The following is a 19,745-nucleotide window of genomic DNA, read 5'->3' as shown; positions in this document are numbered from 1 at the left end:
ATGGCAGCAATATGTATGAAAACATTAACAGGCAAATAAAAGCAAAAATAAAAATAGCATAAAATGAATGGCTTAAGCAACAATGTATCGATCTAGAACATTTACAACGACAGCACAACGACCGTAATTTACATAAAAAGCTTAAGGAGACTGCTGGAATATACAGAAAACAAAGACCAACTACCATAGTTAATCAGGATAACCAGATAGTGGTGGGTGAAAAGGAAAAAAATGATATATGGGAAAATTATATCCAGGAGCTCTTCCATGACGAAAGACCCATGAGTGAAGTTTATACAGACGACCAGCTGACTGGCCCTTCAATCACCAAAGAGGAGATAGAAAAGGCAATATTAAATTCAAAAAACCATAAGGCACCAGGACCAGGACCCGTCAGAAATACTCAAATTACTGGATGAAAGGGGAATTTCAGCACTACACAAGATATTTAACATAATTTATGAAACTGGCTGCTATCCTCAACAGTGGTTACGCTCTACCTTTATTCCTCTGCCCAAGAAAGTCAATGCAAAAAGATGTGAGGATCACAGACTCATTAGCCTGATGAGTCACACTTTAAAGATATTCTTAAAAATACTACATCAAAGATTATACAAAAAATGTGAATGGGACATCAGTGACTCCCAGTTCGGGTTTAGGCAAGGTTTAGAAACACGAGAAGCAATGGTAGCAACACAGGTCCTGGTCCAAAATTGTTACGATCAGAAGAAGGATGTGTTCCTATGCTTTTTAGATGACCAAAAAGCGTTTGATCGTGTCCAACACCACAAGTTAATGCAGATCCTCAAGAAAGTTGATATAGACCAAAAAGACATAAAATGCATTGAAAACTTGTACTTGCATCAAACGGCACAGTTAAAAATAGACAATTCTATATCCAAACCCATACATATAAGAAGGGGTTCGACAGGGATGTGTGCTTTCCCCTCTTTTATTTAACATTTATTCGAAAGCCATATTTCAAGAGTCTTTGGAGGATGCAAAGATGGGAATCAAAGTGAATGGAGTATTGATCAACAACATACGATATGCTGATGATGGTGTCTTAATTTGTGACAACATAGTCGATCTTCAACAACTTGTCACTATAATCGGAGAATACAGTAAGCGAATGGGATTAGAGATTAATACCAAAAAAACCAAATTTATGATCATCTCCAGAAACTTGGATGCACTTGAAAACTCCACCATAACACTGAATACACTGAATTGAAAGAGTGAGTAAATTTAAATACCTGGGATCGTGGCTTTTTGAAGACTGGGCATCGGACAGGGAAGTAAAATGTCGCATTGAGCAAGCTCGACAAGCTTTCGTAAAATTCAAGAAGGTACTGACTTGTTCAGAGTTCGATCTTCAACTGAGACTAAGGTTTACTAAGTGCTACGTGTGGTCAGTGCTGCTATGTGGCGTAGAGGGCTGGACACTCAAAACGAGGGATATAAACAGATTAGAAGCTTTCGAAATGTGGCTCTATTGCCGTATCCTAAAAATACCATGGACAGCGAAAATCACAAATATAGATGTCCTTAAAAGAATAAACCAAGAACGCCAACTTTTCGAAACCATCAAGAAAAGGAAAACGGCGTATCTAGCTCACATCATGCGAAATGAAAAATACCAGTTCCCCCAACTTATAATCAAGGGTAAAATTGAAGGCAAGAGAGGAATGGGACGCAAGAAAATGTCCTGGCTCCGAAACATGAGGCAATGGACAGGGATTAACGACATACAATCTCTGATACATATTGCAAGAAATAGAGAATTAATGGAAAATGTGATCGCTAACATCCATTAGTGGATTTGCATCTGAAGAAGAAGAAGAAGAATTAAAATCAAAAGAAAACAAAAAATAAAATGTAATGACATTTACAAACTTCTAAAAGAACTTTAATATTCCCCTGTTGGGCTGTGAATACCAATTTCCGAAGAATTCTGGATTGCGATGTAACACCTCAAAATAAAAGTGTCTCCGAAAAATGTAAAGAATCAGGTAAAATCCGCCTGAACTAAGAATAACCATGCATACAATTTAAGTGGCATTCAGTTCCTCTCCAAATCGTGGCAGACCAAAATAACCAAAAAATTTGTTCTGTTTGATCGCCGAAGTGTAACCTGTTACATGTGTTAACTTATCCAAATCAACTGCTAATATCTTTACGAATTTACGAATGTTCGTAGGAATTAGGTCGCCATTTTGAATTTATAGGGTCGTAATTTTGACGATTATGATGTTGTGATGCGTTTCGGACATAATAAACATTATGTTGGTAGATGCTTGTCAAAACGCTACCTTCGTAGGCCAGAAATAGCGCTCTTTATAGATTCATTACGTATACAGGGTAAATCATCGAGAAAATACCGGTGTCAATCGCTTTTAACAAAACTTATACCCTCTCCAAAAGGTTCAGTACTTAGTCGTACTTTGTTTTTAGTAGCAATAAATACTTAGTATTATTTATAATCCACCTAAACCCCTACTAGCTCGATTATTGGCAGACGATCTTATTGTGCACATCAAAGGTAAAAACATTTAATTAATGACAGATACAATGCAATCAATGTTAAACCACATAGAAGAATGGTCAGCTAGTGCAGATTTTGAATTTTCAGCACTGAAAACTTCGATAATATTCTTACCAAAAAACTTCCACAAATCTACTCAACATTAAAGTTAACTTGATAATAGCATTTAAACCATAAAAATCATAAAAGACTTATTACTATTAACTAATTGAAAACACTAGCTAATGGAAATTGGGGATTAGATCAAACAACTCTATTTTTTCACCCACTTTGCGGGTGGTAGTTTTCTTTTATTTCTTAAGGGTTCTTACAAATGTCAAGTTATTCTTCCAAAGATGTTTTGCAAGTTTAACAGACGAAAACCAGTTATCGGCTGGTATGTTTATGTTTGAATTGTACAAGGGTCTGACCAAGCGGATTACAGACTGAGTTGACTTACAGAGTTTTCTTTCATCTGCGGTTAAACCATGTCCGTCGCTATCTTTACCAGTATAAATGTATGCGTTAAAACAATATTGTGTTCGGAAATCGGTTTGATAGTAATTTGTGCAATATTTAATGAAACTACACCATCATTTGACAAATCTTATGTTTATTTATTTATTTCTTTACAAGGAAAATATAGCTAAAGTTATAAAAAACAAACGTTTCTGCGAAAAATGTGCATTACAAAAATAAAGGGAAATTTCCCATTCTTCCCCACCCCCTGGGCACAATGGGGTGCCCCATTCTATAGGTAATATCATTGACAAAGTTCAGAACGCTTTCATCATCGGCACTATCTAAACCAGCACATGCTAGATGTGCCCATTTCTTACAAATGCTACAAGAACACCAGCCTTCATTGGACTTAGAGTAGTAATCATGGCAATGCTTCCCTAGACCAAAATCCATGTAAAAAATGCAAATCTTGTCAATTTATCACCCAATAATATCGTTGAATAATCAAAGAGAGGAAAATGCAATACTTTGGTCATGTGTTGAGAGGCGAAAGATACGAATTACTTCAAGTTATACTGGAAGGAAAAGTACAGGACAAAAGAGCTCTCATAAAGCTCCTATTTCAAATAGTAAAAAAGAAGACAAGAAAACATGGTTAACACAAATATTTCATTTGATGATAACTTGTTGCATCCTGGCCTTTACAGTTTGATACAAATCAAAAGCCCAGTACGTAATAAAATTCTAGAATACGTGATAGATCATATCGCAGGACAATATGACCATGAGGTATTAAGACTACCAACTTATCATCCAGATCTTAATCCAATCGAATTGGTTTGAGCTGCATTAAAAAATGATGTGGGATTCTGCAACGTAACGTTTAAATCAAACTTGTATTATTGTCAAAGAAGTTCACCACTTTTACCCCCCCTAATAGCGGGGGGGGGGGGGGGGGTAAAAACGCAAAAAAATCGATTTACCAAGAATCTGTGATTCTGTAGCTGAGATAATTTTAAACAAAAATTTTTATAAGCATTTTTTGTGTAGAATGAACCGTTCTCTTAAAAACAACGTTTGAAGCGACCGTCGATTTTGTATGTGTTACGAGAGCGAAATCAATGTTCAATAAAGTTTGTCTTAGCTCGACGGTAAAAATTCGATATCTTTTGATTCAATTGACCGATTGACAAAAATCAAGATGCATTTTAAAGGTAAAGAGCTCATCTTTCGTATGAAGTTTTTGTATTTTGCCGCAAATAAACTCAGATTTTATACAGGTGTTAAATAAATAAACATGGCGCGATTTTTCCTATTTTTTATGATTCTCACGAGATCAATACAATCTATCCCTTTCATTGATTGGCCACTATGAAGTTTCGATCACTAGAGCCTTACCTTTAAAACCTATAGCACGAAATTTTACTTTTGAGTTTTGGCAACAAACATGAGGCATTTGAAATATGCTTAAAAAACGTTGGATTTAAACTTTCACACAACAAACGATCTAAACTATTTAAAACTTTTTTTCAATTACACTAGTACGTTCCTTTAAAGAAACAAAACTTCTTCAATAATCTAAACCCAAAACAGTCCTCTTAAATGCATTTCCCGTGACGTGTGATCGTTTGTAATGTAAAACATTAAATTCTGCGTGTAGTAAATGTTTAATTTACTAATGTTTGTATTTTGAGAACGATTTGAAAAGTGGAAATTGAAACGTCAATAAACCTACTTTAACATTTAATTGTGTCTTATTACCATTTAAATAGTAATTTTTTTATTCATATTTCACACGCCTCATAGTTGTTACTACAACTTAGAGATGGCGGTTTTTGACAAAACACTGGTTTTCGGTTATACCGGTTTTTTTTGCTTACGGTTTAACCTGGCGGTTATAACCGGTCAAAAAAACCGTTTTTTCTAAAAACCGGTTTTCGGTTTTTTTAATCCAATAGGTTACAAGTTTGCACTTTCAGTTTGCTTCACTGTATTTATAAAATAAAATAAAATTTGAATTATGGTTTTGTTTGGAATAATTACTTGAGAATAATAATTATGATTGGGATCCAAAATAATACCTAACCTAATCCTAATCACCGTAAAAACCTAATAACCGGTTTTTACTTTAAAAATAAAAAATCGGTTATAACCGGGACAAAAAAACAACCGATAAAACCGGTTATTGCGAAGTAAAAAAACCGGTTTTTGGTTAAAACCGGTAGGTTTTTCCCATCTCTACTACAACTCAAAATTGAAATTTTATGTCATAGGTTTAAAGGTGGCTCCCTAAAAATGAAAAGTTTACTGCAACTAGTCAATGAAAGTGATCAATTTTATTGATCTCACGAGAATCTCACGTTAATTTATTTTAACACTTTTATAAAAACTAAGTTTCTTCTCGGCAAAATACAAAAACTGCATACAAAAGCAGCACTCTTTGCTTTTAAAACACATCTTGAATTTTGTCGATAGGACATTTGGATAAAAAAATATCGAATTTTTGCCGTCCAGCTGTTACAAATTTTATTGAACATTGATTTCGCGCATTACTGACATGAAAAATCGACGGTGGCTTCAAGCATTGTTTCTAAGAGAACGCTTCATATTACACAAAAAAATGCTTATAAACATTTTTGTTTAAAATTATCCCACTATAGTGTACATATTCTTGGTAAATCGATTTTTTTTGCGTTTTTACTTCCCTGCGAAGGAGGTTTTAGCGGGAAGCCCGGGGGTAAAAGTGGTAAACTTTTATGCATCTTTTTTGGGTTCCCAAACTTAATATTCTCTGCAAAATTCAGCTTGTTCGTATAATTTTTAGGGGTCAACTTTCTGCTGACTGGACTAATATTTAACTTAAAATTAAATTTAAACTCAAGTTATTCTACAAAATGGCGTCTGTCGTCCATTTTTAATAATTACGTCACTAAATTCCATCACAAACTATGGACATACTTTAGTTCAGTTAGGTACCGAAAAAATTAATAATTAAAGTTTTATGGTTGAGAAAATAGGTTGGCGGAGGGAGCTTTAGACGGGCATTGAATGCGACTCGGTAGAACAATGTTTCCTATTGGGAAAACCTGACTGACACTAGCAACTGCTTCCTATAATTTTTCATCTTTATGCTACAAACAAACCGACAGTACATATCATCTAATTATACTTTGGACGAATCTGAGTTCCTAGTGACTATCTATAAACTTCCAGTGGTATTTTTAACTCATAATCTGAAGCCATTAATATATGAAATATTATTTTCGTAGTGGTTTATGAAAAGCGTGCATGACAAAGTGGGTGGGTGTGACTAATTAGTGTGTTTGTTAATTAGCAACAGTTTAGATAATTCGTTTTATCTTCCAGTGTGTTGATTGAAAGTAGCTGCTGAGATGTATCTTTATTTATTGGTTTAGTTTATTCGTATAGTTTGTTGTTCATTTGACGCTCTGGGTATCGTAGTATTAAATTTTTGCTTTTTGTAAACTGAAGTAGTAAAAGATCCGTATAAAATTAAATAATTTTTAAATTTATGTTTAATACCCAGTCAATCTGTGAAAAAATTTCACGTGATGACAAAATGGTTTACAGATGTTTGAAGGTTCTGAAAGGTATATAAGGGCTAGCTGATGACAAATACTTAAAAGACGTACAGACAAAGACGCTTGCTTTGCTTTTTTAAACAATCATAAAAAGTAAAAAATATAATTTTTGTTCTATAAAGGGTTTCTTTACATTTTAGAGAAAAATGATTTAAATAGAAGTTGTAGATCTGAATAAGTTCTTTAATTTGCGAGATTTAAAATTAAAATACTTCAACAATTGATCGAGATAATTGCAAAAAACCGTATTTTTGCAGCTGTAAAAAATTTTTTTTACAAAAGGTTTTTAATAAATCAACAATAATAATTTAAATATTTAAATTTTTCATCTATCTGTCAGTTTTTTACATTAGAACCTAACTCATCTAAAAATATTTTCGTGTCCCGCTTCTCACCTAGACGCACGCAAGTCAAAAATTTCATCTGACGTTTAAAAACATGTCACCAACCTTGAGTACCTCGGCCACGTGGTACTCGTTATGCAGGGTAAAGTATTTGGCAGGAGAGGACCAGGACGCCGTTGTATCTCGTGGTTGAAAAACCTCCGACAATGGTTTGGTATGACCTCCGTCGAGCTGTTTCGCAACAAAACCATGATAGCCTTGATGATCGCCAGCATCCGGACCGGATAAGGCACTTAAGAAGAAGAAGTTTAAAAACATCTAATAAAAAGTAATACTTCATCTATGAAAAAAATAATAAAATAGAAACAGGTTTTATGCTTCAATTTTATTTTTATTAAATAACTAAGCGAATAAAATTCAGTGCTTAGTACATAAAGTAAGTGATGAACAAGCAATAAATAACATTTTAAATCAAAAACTACGTAAGAATGACCTAAAATTAGTATTTCCACCACCAGGTAAAAAACCAAGTACTTTCTGCACGATTACATATACAGCCAAATATCAACAAAAATAGCCAAACACATAAAAAAGAAAGGAATAACATCAGCTTTTAGAACAAACAACAACTTAGGCAAATATATTAGAAACAACAAGAACCCAAAGAAAAAGTACTTATACAGTGGTGTTTACAAACTAAAATGTGGCGACTGCCCAAAAACTTACATAGGTCAAACTGGTAGAACTTTAAACAAACTTATAGCAGAACATAAAAGAGCTTAAAATTATAGAAAAACTTATTCTACGTACGCTCCTCACATTCTAGACCCTAATCATTCTTTTAATGACGAATTTCTAATTCTTCACATCCAAAATAAAGGCCTTAAGCTATCTTTATTAGAATCTATGGAAATTAAATTAAAAAATACAGACATAATTCTGAATGACCAACTTAAGACAAACAGAATACATACCGAAAATAAGTACAACTTGAGAAAGGCACTCTGCTGAAATAGCTGTAGAGATATTATAATAAATTTTGTGGAAGTATTGAAAACAAAAGTTTTCAGTATTTTATTGTTATATAAATATATAAGTACCTAAATTATCAAATAATATAGAATAAATTGAAAGTGTTCGTCCTAAACTATCATAAAATACGGGCTCCGAAAAATTATACATCATCATCATCATCATCAATGGCGCTACAACTCTTCGTGAGTCTTTGCCGCGTTTACTATTGCCTTCCATGTTTGTCGGTCCTGTGCCAGTAATTCCCATTGTCGCACTCCCATTTTCTCTAGATCTTCTTTGACTGCATCTTTCCACCTTTTTCTAGGCTGCCCTACAGACCTTCTTCCCTCTGGCCTTTCCCAGAACACATTGTTTATAAGGCGATTGTCGTTACGCGACTGCTAGTCGTATTATGGTCTTATATATCCGGATTTTTATACCTCGTGAAAAAAGTTTTGACTTCATTAGATGTTGCATTACAAAGAAAAATCTGTTTCCTGCCATTATTCTCGTTTCAACTTCTCGCTCTAATTTGTTGTCATTTGTGATTGTTGCTCCTAGATATTTAAATTCTGTAACCACTTCGAAGTTGTGATCATTTATAGTAATGTTTTGCCTTATTCGCCGTCGTTCTTGTTTTGAGACGACCATCTATTTTGTTTTGTCTTCATTTATTTTTAGACCGATGTTTAATGCAGCTTCTTCAAAGCTCGAGAAAATATCCTTAATTTCTAATGTTGATTGTGCTACTGCGTCTACGTCATTGGCAAAGGCGAGTATGATTTTTGCTCCCCGAGCAGTTATGTCTGGTTTGATTTTTGGATATATTTTTCGCATGACATATTCTAAGACCAGGTTAAACAACAATGGGGACAACGGATCTCCCTGTCTCAGTCCAGAATTTACCTAGAAAGCATTTGATATTTTTCCCCCTATTCTAACTTCTGCAAAAGAGTTACTTACACACATTTGTGTTACCGCAGCTAGTTTCTTGGGTACGCCGAGCTCGATCATTGCCCTCCATAATGTTGCACGATTAATTGAATCATAAGAATGTTTGAAGTCTATAAAAATCTGATGCACGTCGTGATTATATTCCCAATACTTTTCAAGCATTTGTCTTATTGTAAATATTTGATCAATAGTCGATCTGCCAGGCCTGAAACCACACTGGTAGTCACCAACTATTTCTTCGGCGTATGGTACTAATCTTTTTAATAATATTGCAGCCAATATTTCATATGTAGTGTGGATTAGTGAGATTCCTCCGTAATTCATGCATGATTCCTTTTTTCTTTTCTTGTGTATTGGTACAATAATACTACCACACCACTCTTTCGGCATTATCGGCATATCCCATATCCCTGATATGTTGCCTGAAGTTAAATCTAATATAATCTTAAACATCCTTCACTTTTAACAACAATATGTACATTTTTTGGCAACTTTAACTTCTGTAAAGGGGTTTCCCTAATATTTTGGTGGCTCAGGCATGTTAACCTGCTTTTAACCTGATGATGGAATTATTATTCCGAAAACGTTTCTTATTTTAATGTAGCCCTTCTAAGGGTTTTTTAAATAATTATATATAATATATAATTATTTAAAATATAATAGCAAAGAATTAAACCTCTTTTTGTTTTTTCAAAATGCAATCTTTGCCTTCTATGGTCTCTGGTCAATAATGAGCCACTTGGTGCCTTCCAGTGTGTAGGTCGTTTTCGGCAAGTCTTCTTCGAATCGTATTTTGGCTGATTCTAAAGTTATAACGATCCAAAATATCATTTTGTAGAGAAGTACTGGTAACAAACCTTTGTCTCAGTGTACCAAGTGTCAAAAACCGGTCTTGATTAGGAGTTGTAACCTTTCTACGGCCTTGAGTGGGTCTTCTCGAGTTACTTCCAGTAACAGAAAAACGTGTTAACACTCTTGAAATGGTTGACTGGATGACGTAAAACGTTCAGCGAGTTCTACTTGAGTGTATCCTTCTTCGCGAAGACTAAAGATTCTAAAACAGTCACTTTCTGACAAATTTCGATTTTCTTGCCGCTGGTGGTTCATTTCAAAGAAAAAACAATTAATAAACTTGAAAAACCCCTTTAAACGTTCAGCACAACGTAATCCAACCCAACTAAATTCGAAATAAAATGCAGCACAATTAGTATGTTTTTAATTTTTTTGCAAAAAGTGGTAAAAATATCAGCGTTTTTTACCGTTCTTTCGACAAATCTTACAATATACCGGGGGTAACAATAATATATTAGCACAAAAAACGAAACATTAAAATTATTTGATTTACCAGGGTTTTTAAAATTATGCTTTAATTTTGGAGCGCAGTGTATTATAAAGAACTCATTTTCGGAATTTGTGATTTATTTTCATTATTACAACTTTTAAAATTTAATAAAGTAGTTTATAGTGAATGAAACGTATCGATCAAGGTTATGAACAGCCTAAATCCTTAATAAAATGTCGCTCGTAAGTTTAATAAAAACGCTACAGAAATTTTATTTATCAAATCTGATTTATCGTTATACTGAGGTCGGTTATTATAATTTCGAATGAAAAACCGTGTTTCGGAAGCGATTCAAATAAAAAATGAAGGAAAATAAAAAACATCGTGGGCCAAGAAATTCCAAATGTGTTTTTTCTAATAAATCTCTGGGCGATGAAAACTTTATATACTTCGTAAAACACTTCCGTGCAAAATAATGGTTGATATATTAGAGCAGGCTAACGCGTATGCTGTAATATAAATTACGATTTGAACTTCTCTATTTAACAATACGCGTTAAATACGAGCAAATATTATGATTATATACTTCATTTTTAAAGTAGATATTTATCTTTAGATAACGTCTGTTAGTATTAATAAGAAAAAAAATTAATCTAAGAAATACAGTATTTGCATACGTTATTTTTACTATTGGTTTGTTATTGTTAGACTTATGGTGTTTTGAGTATTTGTGTATTCACAGGTTCATAAAAACCGACAAACTTTTTTATGTTTATTTAAATATTTTTTATTCCTAACAACATTTTTATTCCAATTTGTTTTTTTTTTGATCCCATAAAGAAAACGATCCCAGATTAATTCACATATTTAGATTTACTTCAGATTTCCAAATAAGGTCGGATATTTGTATATTACATTTTTTTGTCAGTACCCAGGTCTCACATTCGTAGGTTACTACGGGTCTGTTCTTGTTTAATTTTTGTGTCTAATAATTTCTATGTTATCAATCTTTTTATTAGCGTCGTATGTACGATCCCCACTGGCAATATGTGCATTAATTTTGCTGCTTACGAAATTCTTTTGATTGATTTCTGTGCCTCAAATATAAGGGCACCCACACGTTTGATGGTATAGTTGCATATTGCACTATTGATTCAAGTGCCGACATAGGATCAGATCACAACCCAGTAGTGACCAAAATTAGGCTCAAAATGAAAATAATAAAACGAACAACAACAAATGCAAAGATCTATACAAGTAATTTAAGGAACCCACACATAAGGCAACACCTGGCAGATCTTCTTCCTATGCCGTCTCCATTAACGGAAGTTGGCGACCACATTTTTAAAAGTTTCTCTGTCCCTTGAATCGTGGAATAATTCATCTACAGTCATGTTAGTCCAGTCTCTAATATTTCGCAGCCATGACTTCCTCTTTCTACCTATTCCCTTTTCGCCATCTACTCTACCCTGCATGATGACCTGCAGAAGACTATATTTATTATTCCTCAGTATGTGTCCAAGGTATGCAGTCTTGCGTACTTTTATTGCAGATGGAATCAAGAAATAAAAAATGGTTATTAATAAAGACAGAAATAGATAAAAGTCAAAAAGAAATTCTAAAACCAGATATAAAAAGAAGCAATGAATGACTGAAGAAATTTTAGATTTAATGGAAGAAAGACGTCAACATAAAAACAAAAATAATCAGATGTACAAAAAAGTTAATAAACAAAATCTCAAAGTGAAGGAATAATAATTAATAAAAGATCTATTAACAACATAAGATATTCAGATAACACCTTGATTATAGCAAGCTCTGCTGAACAACTCTAATTACTGCTAAACAAAACAAACAGTTTCTGTGAAAAATATGGACTAAAAATGAATATAAAAAAGACCAAGTACATGATAATAACAGAGAAAACAAATATACCAACAAACATACATTTGGGAAATGTACCGATAGAAAGGGTTGATAAATACAAATACCTAGGAACCTGGATTTCAGACAATAATGATCAAACAACCGAAATAAGAGCCAGGACAGAAATGGCAAGAAATGCGTTTGTAAAAATGAAAACAATTCTCTGCAACAAAGACCTTAGATTAGAACTGAGACTAAGAGCACTGAGATGCTACGTGTTTTCGATACCGCAATATGGACTTGAAATCTGGACATTAAAGCAAGAACACATAAATAAGTTACAGTCCTTTGAAATGTGGTGTTACAGGAGGATGCTTAGAAAAGCATGGACACAGAAGAAAACTAACACGGAAGTATTGCGAGAAATGGGCAAAGAATGCGAAATAATAAACACAATAAAAATAAGAAAGTTACAATATCTGGGACACGTAATGAGAGGACACCGGTATGAACTGCTAAGGCTAATAATACAGGGAAATAAGAGGATGAAGGAGTATATGTAGAAGGAGTGTGTCCTGGTTAAAGAATTTAAGGGACCGGTTTAAATGCAGTTCTATAGAACTCTTCAGAGCAGCAGTAGATAGAGTAAAGATAGTGATGATGATATCCAACCTCCGATCGGGAGACGGCACTTAAAGAAGAAGAAGCAGTATTGATTTCATTGTAAGGTGTGCTTTTAACTGTCATGTATTTGGTTTTATTTTTATTTGTTTTGTTTTAAATACCAAATTTTGCACAGATTATTAAAAGAAATCGATATTGGCCTGATCGCAATACAAGAAATACATACAGAAAACGAAGTCCAATTGAGTTCAAGAGTAAAATCCTAGACTATGATCTACTTTCGCTACCTAGGATAGAGCCTACGGTGTAGCAATCTATGTAAGCATAAACAGAAAATGCAGTCTTAATTTCCACTTCCACCAAGAACAACGTCCACGAGGTAACTGTAAAAATCGGAGATATCTCAAAAGCTAATATTTATAAGCCTCTTGCTCTTACCTGGCCTGCACATGTTCTAAATGCTTACTAACTCCGGCCATATACATAGGGAATTTTAGCGGTCACCATTTTTGAAACCATTTGAAAGTATTCCGATAATGACACAAATTTTTCGTTCCTTTTTGATTAGTCAGAAAAATGTCATCATGGTATCCACCTCCTTTTCAACGCCAGGAAAAGAGGCGTTTTCAGATCTGCAGTTTGAAAGAGGGAGTACAATCCTGATCTTTGATTTCTTACCACTAATGATGAAATCCAACCTCTATCAGCATCAAGAAAGGCACGTCCGATTTCTCCTATAACCAGCAACGTCTCATTCTGACCAAAATTAGCATTCCAATTATAAGATTGTTTTCACATCTTAAATTAAATTTCAGGAAACCTAACTGCTCTGCTTTCTCTAGTAATCTCACAAAAAAGAATAAACTACGAGAGATTGACGACAGCATTAATAAAATCAGCAAAAGCAACAATTTGTAGATAGTACCGCAAAGAGTATATTCCTGGATAGTCTGAGAAAAGCAAAACACTATATGAGAAATTCTGTAAAGACAAAAAGCAGGAAATTGCAGACGAATTGCCACAGCATTGATACCGCTAGGTGCGATGAATGGACTAAGACAGTTTAAAATCTAGATTTTAAAAATTCTAAAAGACAAGCCTGGTCACTGCTTGGAAAACGAGTTCAGTAAACCACTCGACTGTCCAACCAATCTGATAATACCAAACCAAGTGGCGTCTAACATAATATCTACCTCAAGAGCACCCCAAAACCGCTTTCGCATAATTAAAGTTAAAAAATATCCAGTATTTCAAATCATACAGCTGTGGAAGAAATCACGGAAGCTGTAAACGAAACGAAAATGGGCAAAGCAACTAGCTTTGATTGCATTCATGCTGAGTTTTTAAAGCACAGTGGCACATGTACTAGGCAATGGCTTGCAAAGTTCTTCTTCGACTCAAAGTTGAAGGACTAAATACGGAATTCACGGAATACTTATACAGGAAAAGAATATCAGAGAAGATCGCTGGGAATGAAATATTAGAAAACAATAACATCGATGAAAGCTGGAAAAAACTCAAAAATAACATAATTAATGCAGCAACAGTTGGAGAAAGGAAAGTGACAAACACTAACATATCAAAAAAGAAAACACCATGTTTTAGAGAGAAAGTGAAGACAAAATGTGAAGAAAAGAAGAAACCCTTTTTACAATACAGAACACAACAAACACAACAGGCATACAACAACTATAAACGAATCAGAAATTAAACGAATATTTTAGTTAGACTAATAAAAAAGGAACACTGGCAGAGTTTCTCAAAACAGATGGAACACGACTTCTACGGAACACAAAAAGAAATATGGAGAATGATCACAGGACAAAGAAAAGAGATGAACGAACTAATGAAAACGAAACATATTCAGAAGGAAACATGGGTAGACGACGTTCGATCCCTATTTGCTAAAGGTGACGATAATGAACCACCAACACCAGAGGTAACGACAAACGAAAAATAAATATTGAGGAGGAAGAGGTAAAGGAAGCATTAAGAAAATTAAAAAATAAAAAATCGCCAGAAGAGGACAGAATACAGAACGAACTCCTAAAGTACGGAGAACCAGATCTGACCAAATAACTATTACAACTAATCCAAAAAATAATAGAACAAAACAGAATTCCTCAAGGATGGAGATCAACCATCCTAATACCTCTCTTCAAAAAGGGAAACAAATCGGACCCGGAAAATTACAGAGGGATTAATCTATTAAACATAACACTAAAATTAACAACCAAAGTGATAACAAATAAGCTGAATGAAATTATAACACTATCAGAAGAAGAACAAGGTTTCAGCAAGGTGGAGAACATCAAGGACTGGGTAAGAAATAGAAGAGTAGAATGTAACGATCATATAAACCGAATGAGAACAAATAGAGTAGTAAAGACGGCAAGAGACGGTTCCCCAATAGGAAGACGCTCAGTAGGAAGACCACGAAAACGATGGAACGACAACTTACTGGAGGCACATTGAAAAACAGACAGATTCATGTCTATATAAAAAGAAGAAGAAGTTCTCCATCTGCAACTTCAACGTCTTTTTTATGGGGCTGATATATTTGTTCGGTATACCCAGGTTTCGAGTATCTTCCACCATTTTGTCCTTTTCACACTAACAAAAGCTTGTTTTAAATCTATATACATATTATATAGTTCTATGCCGTATACAAAGTATTTTTCTTGAATCGTTCTTAGTATGAATATACCGCCTATAGTGGCTCTATTTGGCCTGAATCCATTTTAATTCCATTTTAATATCACCTATTATATTCTAAGGGTATTTTAACAATATATTTTAACAATATCAGAAAGAACTTTGTATACTTAAATTAGCAATGTAATTGGCCTATTTTTTAGATTTTATTAGATTTTTTACCCTCCCTCCCCCATGTAACGCACTGGAACGTTTTTCTTCCCTTATTAAATTCTGGTGTTTCTTTGAAGTTGATTGATTCTACCTTGCCTCTCTAGCATTCAGCATTTCTTGGTCTCTTGGCTTTTCTGACAGTTTTCTCTGCAGCTTCCATTATTACTGTTTTTGTCTGAATTTCTCTTCTGCACCATCTTTCTCTATTTTTCTTGCAATTTTGCTCCCATAAGATAATGATCTAAGTCATAAAAATTGAATTTTGTCGAGGATTAAAGCTTAAACATATGACTACTGAATGCGTTACTTAAGTGTAGGGTTTAATAATACTGATATTTTTATATTTGTTAATCTTTGAAATCGACAATTTTTCTCAATAAAATTGTAAACATCTCCGATTCCTTTAACGCTCGCATTTCACACATGATTGACAAAAACAGATGTTTGCAGTTATTTACGATTAGTTCAAAATTACCTAATGCAACCGAAGTGGTGGCTGACCTGCAAATTAATGTTGTCCATACTTTGTCGAGAATGTCAATTCTCTTCATTTGTATTCAGTATAATGCATGTTTATCGATTACAAAACAAGCAATAACTACATTTTTTGTTCGGGTTTAATCAAACAGGTCCGTCTCTTTATCATAAAAACTGTCGAGAAATTCTCACATACAAAAAAACTGCAAATAGAAGAGACCATGTTTGTAAGATGCCTTTTAAAAATTATGTGAACTGAATTCTATGAACAATATGACCGGATGCTAACATCAAATCTATGCTGAGTAATTGTTAAGATAGAATAAAACAATACTTTAGTTAGAAATGTCTATGAATTCGAACATTTATAAAAAAAATGCTGTAATTTACACAGAAATAAAGAATCTTGTGATCTCTTCTGTACTTCGCGGAAGACGGATGGACGGGGGACTTCTCAATCCCGACATAGCGCGTCTCACTGTTTGATAAAGAAATTTCCTACAGATATGTAGGGTAGGTGCATAAGGTCGTACCAAATAAGCACCTGCAGACCAACTAAGGATATTACATGGGGCAACAGTTATGTCATTAGTGACTCAAGGCTGGAGGAAAATAATCCTCATAGGTTTGATCACATATTTATTGGCGGTAATCAAATATGGATCAAAAGGTTATAAAACAGCGGTGTAGAAAGCAAGGAGAAACTACTACACTCCCCAAGAATATCTATACTATCTCCAAAAAATAATGACTATGCCAAGTAAAATTACACATTTGACCCCCTGTTTGCGGCACAACTTAAATGGTCATGGGGTGCTAAGAATTTTCGCGAAGTGATCTACGACCCACTCGAAAGTGAAAAGGCTTAAAAATAAACCAATTATTCAGAGCGACACCTGGAATATTAGAAGCATGTTCGAGGCAGGAAAAATCCACAACACCATCCAAGAAATAAACAGGTTAAATATTGATATCCTCGGAATAAGCTAGATGAGATATAACATTTTTCATATAAAAATGCGTGCACGTCATTTAAGATTTACGACGTCAGAAGCCCACAGCGTTGCGAAAACATCAGAATAATTAGTGAGTGAGGAATTTTAAAAATGTCAACTATTTGTCAAACTATTATATTAACAGTAAATACACTTAGTTTTAAGAATACTGCAACACACTAAAATACATAAAAAAACATTTTAATACAAAATTATACATTCTAAATTTTAAACTTATCACTTTTAGAGCATTAATATTAAAAACGTCCCGCCATTATTTCCTGTTTAAAATAATCTATCTTATATGAAAGCCTCTAAGCTTTCTACAGACTATTTAGTTGTTTTGGCATAGCACAATCATAATACACAACAATAATTAGTTTTTAACGCTATTAATCTAAATTTAATATGTATTTATAAATACAATTTATTAATATATAATATATTATGATCAAATTGTGTAAGAAATCAAATCATAAACAAAATTCTTACTCTAAAAAAGCGGCAACACTTTAAACAATTTTACCACACGCTGAACTGTCAAAAAATTTGAAGTATTTTCGTACCAGTTACGTACAATTGTCTAATATATTTAATTAAAATTATTATTTTGTGAAATGTTAGACTCAAAGAGTTATTTCATAAAATTTATATTATTAATAATAACAAATGTTTTTGGTTATTTAATCAATATAATTCTAAAATTCCCAATATAATGATGATTACATTTTTCTGATTATTATACCATGTTGACGCCTATGAAAGATCGAGCAGTTCCGTATGGGTTTCGTATTATTAGCTGTGTTAGGAAAATTTGAATTCTAACGTTGACTTTCTGGAAATTTTAAATATAAGTGACGTCACTTTATATAAATTGTGACGTGCATGCATTTTTATATGAAAAATACTATAGTTTGATTAAGGAAAAATGAACATTGACAAGAAGATAACTGATTACCCAGGTAATAACTAAAAATAGCAGTGGAATGTTATCGGAATCAAAATTAACGAAGCTATAGAAAAAAGTATAACAAATGTTCTATTGGAACTAAATGCATTTATTAGAACGGAGTTGGGGGACATTGAGGCCAAAAAAATCTCCTCCTCCCCCTCAGTCCTAATCCCTTTTGGGATGTGGTGACACCATCAGCCCTTTACAGGTTTTTCACTGTTTCTCTCCATCCTTCTCTGTCCTGGGCTAGTTGTTCAGCTTCATGTAACCCTTGGTTAATCAGTATTTTTGTTTGATCTATCCAACGGCTTGGAGATCTTCCCTTAGGCCTCTTTCCTTCAATTCTACCCTTGCTATCAATTTTTCCGCCGTACCTGTTCTTCTAGCAATGAGTCCAAAATACTGCAAATATCTCTGTTGTATTTGTTTAAGCAATCTATTCTTTACTTTAAGTTGTTCTAATATCGATACGTTAGTGAGATGATCAATCCAGGATATTCCCTTAAGGTCCACGTTTCGGATGCATATGTCGCTATGGGAAAAATTAGCGCCCTTACCAGCCTTAGTTTTGTGTGTACTGTTATGCTAGAATTTTTCCAAATTGCTACCAGTTTCATCATAGCTGTTCTAGCAATAGTCAACCTTCTACGTATCTCTCTGTCACACCCTCCGTCATTTGTTATTAGGGACCCCAGGTATATGAAACTATTTACTACTTCAAAGCCCCCAATTTCTTTAATGTGCTAAAAATTATTCCGAGCTCTGTCTACTATAATGATCTTTGTCTTACTCCTATTTAGCTGTAGTCCATATGTTTTGCTTTTTTCCTCCAGACGTCTCATTATGTCTTCCATTTCTTCTGGATTTGCCGCGATTATTAAAGTTTCATCTCAAGTTATTGATTTTTTTACCTTCTACTGATATTCTGCCCAAAATAATCTAAACAGAGTTAAACAAGGTTGCATGCTCTCGCCAAACTAAGTGAATATTTTTGAAAAGTTTAGATATCTAGAATGCTGGATATATTATGAGAGCTTAGGCTCAGAACATTAAGTCAAATGTAGAATAGAACAGGATAAAAACATAAAAACCTATTTCTAAAAATTAGATTGTTTTTCAGCACCCGAGACCTTGATCTATGTAATTCTACCATATTGCATGATAAAATGATATATACACAGTATCGTACTATATGGCATCGAACCCTGAACGATGACAATTAGCTCATTACGAAGCCAACGCCTGGAAAACTTTGACATGTGGATATTTTAAAAATTCCATGGACATACCATGTTAGAAATGAAGAAATTTGAAAACGTATAAATAGAGATCGTGAACTTGTAGATATTGTTAAATAACAGAAAACATCTTATGTTGGACATACACTTGAGTGCAAAATGCCTGCCCAAAAAATACAAGAACCGCCTTCATGAGACAATTTCTCGTATACAAAATTGAGCAAATCGCCCTTCTGGCCTTCCATAGACTCGACGTCTCTTGTTGCTGCCATGTAGGCAGATCCTACTTTCATCGGAGAATAATACCTGACTCCATTGATGTCCAGATGTTCGCGAGCAAATTCTAATCGCCCTTGCTTCTGGGCTGCAGTTAGCTTGGGACCCGTAGCTGTCCTTTTTGGTGTCAGGTTGGCTGCCTTTAGTCTCCTTCTGACTGTCCAAATATTGGTCACCACCCTCGGACCTCTCTAAGCTCTTCTTTGAGTTTAGCACCACTTAAATGTCGATTTCTCAGAGATTTCGATACAAGAAATCGATCATCTC

The 19,745-nt window shown here is 34.0% G+C and overlaps 1 protein-coding gene across 2 annotated transcripts in view; it reads left to right on the top strand.

Annotated features, from left to right (window-relative positions):
• Positions 1 to 19,745, top strand: part of rk (G-protein coupled receptor rickets) — an 896,029-nt gene that overhangs the window by 55,576 nt on the left and 820,708 nt on the right. The gene's annotated exons all lie outside the window — the stretch shown is intronic.

This window comes from Diabrotica undecimpunctata, chromosome 1, assembly GCF_040954645.1.
Source record: "Diabrotica undecimpunctata isolate CICGRU chromosome 1, icDiaUnde3, whole genome shotgun sequence".
In the NCBI taxonomy this organism is placed as follows: domain Eukaryota; kingdom Metazoa; phylum Arthropoda; class Insecta; order Coleoptera; family Chrysomelidae; genus Diabrotica; species Diabrotica undecimpunctata.
This window is presented reverse-complemented; position numbering and strand designations above follow the sequence as displayed.